Source organism: Bidens hawaiensis, unplaced genomic scaffold, assembly GCF_021521415.1.
Source record: "Bidens hawaiensis isolate Kalapana, Puna unplaced genomic scaffold, B.hawaiensis_p1.1 tig00007041_1, whole genome shotgun sequence".
NCBI classification, from domain to species: domain Eukaryota; kingdom Viridiplantae; phylum Streptophyta; class Magnoliopsida; order Asterales; family Asteraceae; genus Bidens; species Bidens hawaiensis.
In genome coordinates, this window is record NW_027491483.1 from 586,602 (window position 1) to 592,601 (window position 6,000).

At 44.0% G+C, this 6,000-nt stretch overlaps 1 pseudogene; it reads left to right on the forward strand.

The window, feature by feature from the left end:
- Window positions 1-679: 679 nt before the first annotated feature.
- On the forward strand, window positions 680-1,644 carry LOC143634277 (ethylene-responsive transcription factor ERF039 pseudogene; annotated as a pseudogene).
- Window positions 1,645-6,000: the final 4,356 nt, after the last annotated feature.

Here is a 6,000-nt window from a genome sequence, read left to right on the forward strand (position 1 = left end):
TCATTTATGTAAGATTGTAAGCTTTTTCTTTTTCTATCACTTTATTCCACCTATTTCTTTGTGAATAAATTAATGTTGCCCCATTTTTAAAATGTCAAATTCAGGATTATAATATTTATAAATTACAAATTATTTTGGATTTATCTACACAAGTCTATTTAAATTAGTCCAAATTACCCAAATCTAAGATGTTAGGTGTGCCTTTCACCCTCTGTGTGTTTTGTAGGTGCTCACCATGTACACAAATTTTATTATTTTTTAAAAGTTTTAATAATTTATGACCAAAAAACTCACAAAATTCCAATAATACTTTGCTAACCACTAGGATCAGATAAAATAAAAATTGCACCGAGCAGATAACTTCAGTCTTTATAGGAGTTAAAGACATAAAGTCTATGAGACTTGGATCCGAATTGAATCACTTATATAGATCCCTTAAAAGTTTACAAACATTGATTTAGATGATAATAAAATCAAGTTATTATTATTGCATTAAGTTGTCAAATTATATAATGATATAATGGGAAATCACAAGAGCTTCTAGCATAATGTTATCAAAGAGTATGCATAGCGGTGTTCCTTTTCAGGTAGTGAGGTTCGAGTCCTGTAGTTAAAAATATGTAGATTTCAGAATAAGAACAATAATTTTATTTGTTTTTATTTGTAATTATAGAAAAAGAAAAATTATTTGATGAGAACAGGAAAGGAAAAGGTAAAGAAAAAGAAAAAGAATACTAGAAAGAAAGGGTTATATATAAGACCAACACTTGCTCATATTCTTATATTCTTGTACAAGACCTCTTAGCTTACTTCCCCACATGCTCTAATATCCTTTACCTACTGCCACCACTATAGAATAACATGAATCACACCACCACCATCACCACCACCTCCTCTTCCTCCATCACCACCGCCACCCCGGCCGCCAAACGGTCCAAAGATGTCGAATTAAGCAATGAAGTCACCAAAAAAACCAAGAAAACCGGCATTGATCATGATCACCCCGTATACCACGGGGTACGAAGGAGAAATTGGGGAAAATGGGTATCTGAAATCCGTGAGCCAAAGAAAAAATCTAGAATTTGGCTCGGGACATTTGATACCCCGGAGATGGCGGCTAGAGCACATGATGTAGCCGCCATCTCAATTAAAGGCCCCTCAGCTATCCTAAACTTCCCTGAACTGGCTCCCCAATTCCCAAAACCGGCTTCTAATTCGCCTAGAGACATTCAAGAGGCTGCTCTTAAAGCCGCAAGCACTTTTGCATGGAGAGACCAGAATTCAAATAAAAATGAACCCGACACGACTCATGTTGAGCTTGATCCTTGTTCTTCATCTTCTCCTCAAAGTGATATAACGGATGACCCGTTTCTTGATCTTCCGGATCTTTATATGGATATCGGATATCGCATGTTTTACACATTGCCGGAGAAGATCACTAGTAGTAATGAATTCTGGCCAGAAGATCATTTCTTGTGGAACTATAGTTAGACTAGTGTTTATGCAAATAAAAAAGAAAAAAGTAATAATAAGAATGTTACAATTAGAAACCTAAATTTTAATTATTTGTTGAAGTGAAAGCTATATTGTCTTTTTCCTCATTTTTTTAAATTATTCAAGTTAATCATTGGTCAGTTTTGCTTTGCGTGACTCCTAATGGAGTAGATAGCAAGTTTTCTTAATTAATTATCATTTTAAGCTACACAAATTAGCTTATTTTCTACTAACTTTCTCTTTATTAATACACACACTTTGTTACATACATGGCAATGTAAAACAATCACATGCAACACGTTGGTATGCAGAACAAACCAAAGGTGCTTATACCAATTAACTTTATCTATTTAACTTAATAACTTATGCATGGGCAAAAGGGGAATTAACAAAAGAAAAGGGAATATATATAACATAATTAAAGATAATGCAGGAAGAAACCACATGTAGGTATGAGTGAGTGTGAAGTAAGAATCTTCCAGGTCAATGAGTCATGGAAATGTATCAATTTTGTCTCTAAATATTCCTTGGTGTTATATGTGCTAGATCTAGGAAGTATTTTCACATCTTGGGATCCCTATCGGACTTGATAATCGTGTCACAGTTTATATATTATATTACATAGTAACAAAAGAAAATGTTGCTTAATTCCTACTCACATTATAAGTGTTTAATGTAACATTTCTTTTACAAGTCATGTAAGTATAGTGAAGCAAATATAAATTTAAAATTACAGTATGATCCTCTAGAGTTTAATTGCATTAATTTAATCTTCATGATACCCTAGATTTGTATATTTGTTTTTTTCTTTCCCAGTCACCTTTCAAGTTTTGAAGAAACACTAACCAGACCCCGGGCAGATTACTGGTAACCTGGGGGTTGGATAGCTGTTTCTCACGAGGGGTTAGACCCTTGGAAGATGGTTCTTCTGATAACCTGCAAAACAGACACCGTGAGCTCGTCACTGAGAAGGGGGGGGGGTTCCTCCTTGTGACCACCCTCCGGCGTGAGAATCAGACTAGATTGCTCTTTAAATATAAAAGTATATTAAGAGATTGCTAGAGCAGATATCAGGTATATTATGATGATAATATGATAATGTCATGTGTCTCGATGATCATACCATTTGGGGTATTTATAGCCGAAAGTAGGTTTCCAAGGAGGTATGGCCGGCTGCAACAGTGTTCCTGTTCATCAACAGTAGCCTACGCACGTGCCCTGCTGGTAGTTGGTGGGTAGGCAGCGGCTGATAGTGACCAGGCCTGCTGTATACTGTTCCCTTTCCACCAACTGCCGGCTACGCACGTGGTATGACAGTAGTTGGTGAGTAGGCAGCGGCTAATAGTGATACAGTACAGGAGCATGCTGCTCGCCATGCTGTATCAGTGAGCTGTCGTATCTCTGATCAGATCTTTCGCCCATACCTCGTCAGGTACAGTAAAAGGTCCTTCAGTATACAGACTGGCTTATTTGGGCGGGAGTATTCCCCCTCCCGCCTCTGTGCGGGATTGCTCCCGGCTTTGCTCATTCCTTCAGGTGACACTGAATGATCGAGAGCTAAGTACCTAGTGCGTGTAGCCATGCTGCGCGGGTGGCCTTCCCTCATGGCTTGTATCCGAGGCTGCGGGAACAGGCGGAGTCCTTCACCATGGGAGGCATTTCCTGCGGGAACAGCTTGCGTACTGCGCGTAAGGACGTCACGTCTCTGAGCATGGTTGGTCCTGCGGATCCAGTTGGTTTTTGCGCAGACGTCCCTGTTTAAGGTGAGTCTTGCGGGACCAAATGGGCTCTACTGGGACCTACCTCTTCAAGTCCCCCCAGTCCAATGTTCTTCTCATGCGTGTTTAATAAAGTGAGGTGAACTTTTGGACTTTGAGCAAAGGGTTTTGAAAAGGGTTTTGTAAGGTTTTCCATGGGGATTCTTTCCGCGGAAGTCCTTGTCACTTGCAGAAATGCCCGAGTTTCCTGCTTGGTCTTTGGGTATGATGCGGGTAGGTCTGTAACCTCCTCGCAAGTCAGGAGCATTGAGTCCCAGTTGTATGGATTTTCCATGAGGTTTTGGTCGTTTTGAACATAGTGATCAATTATGTTAAGACCACCAATTCCATCCTGGAGCTTCAAACAACGTAGTTCTCGACGTTCCCGCTATGCGGGGATGTTATTTCCGTTTCCGCTAGCATTGCCCAGAAGATCCTTCTTGGTTTCAATTCCCAGCGGAGCGCTAGGTATGTGAAGGGTTTTGCCTTGACACTGTACCTGCGCTCGTCTTACGGTTACTTTACTTCCAAGGTATTCCTGGCGTCAATTCCCTGCGGGTGCTAGGTATGTGGAGGGTTTTGCCTTTACACTGTACCCGCACTCGTCTTGTAGTTACTTGGTTGCCGAGGAATACTTGGCTTCAATTCCCTGCGGGTGCTAGGTATGTGAAGGGTTTTGCCTTAACACTGTACCCGCGGCCGTCTTACGGTTACTTGTTTGCCAAGGTTTATTTGGCTTCAATTCCCTGCGGGTGCTAGGTATGTGAAGGGTTTTGCCTTTACACTGTACCCGCATCCGTCTTACGGTTACTTGTTTGCCAAGGTTTATTTGGCTTCAATTCCCTGCGGGTGCTAGGTATGTGAAGGGTTTTGCCTTTACACTGTACCCGCATCCGTCTTACGGTTACTTGTTTGCCAAGGTTTATTTGGCTTCAATTCCCTGCGGGTGCTAGGTATGTGAAGGGTTTTGCCTTTACACTGTACCCGCATCCGTCTTACGGTTACTTGTTTGCCAAGGGGTAAGGGGTATTTTCCCGCTTACCTTTTAATATTTTCAAATTTTTTGAATTTTGAAATTCGAAGAGTTGGTGAAAAGATAAGAACAGTCCAAACCTCTGAAACGTCGTGCGACGGTTTCTTCTGACTGTGTCAGGACGTGCAGGAAGTTATGGTGACGTGACAGAACATGGTCATTCCAGACGCTTTTCCTGGCGCGTGGGCACGATTTTTCGGGCGCGTGGCCGCGAAATTACTGGCACACGTCCTGTCAACAGCTGTTGCCAGCCTGCTTTTTGCCACGTGTCATAGTTTCATTGCACCTTCGATTTCTCTCTCCTCCGCATTAAATTCACCGCATTAATTGCGATTAGTATATAAAGGGGGAGAGGCCTCTTTGTAATCCACACTTTCACCTCTCTTCTTCTTCTTCTTAGTGATTTCCGGCAAATACTCCCCTTTTTCAGGCAAGCATTTTCCCGAAATCACTCTTCTTTCTGCAAAAATGTCTTCTCATGATGCTGAAGCTGTAGCCGACGATAGGAGTACTGCTGGCGAGTGCCAGTGTGCTCTACCTGTCGATCAGTACCAGTTCATCGTCAGGAAGTTCATGCTCGAGTCTCTCGAGCCTGAGTTTCCTGAATCCCACCAGACTGTGTACGATGCCCCCGGTGGCAAGATCGGGGTATATGCTGCATTCTTTGTGTATGGGAACCTTAGGTTCCCATTGACAAAGTTTGTGTACCGTGTCCTGGAGAGGCACGGGGTGCACCTGACCGAGGTGCATCCGATGGCGATTGCCAAGGTCCGGCACTTCGAGTGGGTGTGTCGGATTCTGGGTATTGAGCCCTACGTGGACCGCCTGATGACCTTTTATACTTGGAGGTGCGTCCAGGGGTGGTACACCTTGACAACCCGTATTAAGGGTTTGAAGATCTGCGTGACCGAGCGCAGTCTCCGATCGTGGAAGCGGGAGTTCTTCTACATCTCTGCCCGCGCCATCCCCATTGCTATAAAGTTCAAGAAGGGTCAAGCGCTTCCGAGCCTTCACGCTTCCAGCTACCAGGAGGCGGAATGGTTCGCGAAGATATCCCGGGTCCAATCTCCGGTTTACCGGTTTGCGGAGTCCGGGATGGTGCTGCTGGGGATGAGCCGGGTATGGAAGGATGCGTCCCGGTTTCCCATCCTTCTTGAATATGGTTTGAACTCTATTCCTTATGGTATGTCTTGTCTTTCTTGCTGATATTAGTTAATTTTCTAACTGTTTCTTTTTCTTTCAGAGGGGAATAATTTGGAGTCGCTCCTGTTCCCGCGGGAAGCTGACAGTCCCGTGCGGGTGGGCACTCGTGCTCTGGACGACAATGAGTTGCCCATCCTGGAGCAAACGGCGGATAGGTTTGTGGAGGTCTATCCGCCGGGCCAAGAGATCCTGAGCCACCGGCGGCCAGGTAAGGAGATATTCTATCCTGAACCCCTCAATGCTGTACCCGTTGCTGGAAATCCTTACATCCTGTCTTCTTCTGAGGAATCCGCAGATGGTCCTCCCCTTGTGCGGAAGAAGAAGGCTGCTGCCGGCGTGAAGGGGAAGGAGAAGGCCTCCACAGCTGATCCAGTGGTTCTCTCTGACTCGGAGTCAGATAGTGAAGAGGTGGCGGGGAAGCCCGGTGGTGAGGAGACCACTACTCCGGAGGCTACGACCGTTACCTCCGGAGAACCAACGAAGACGACGGTGACCGGTACCAAGAGGCCGGCT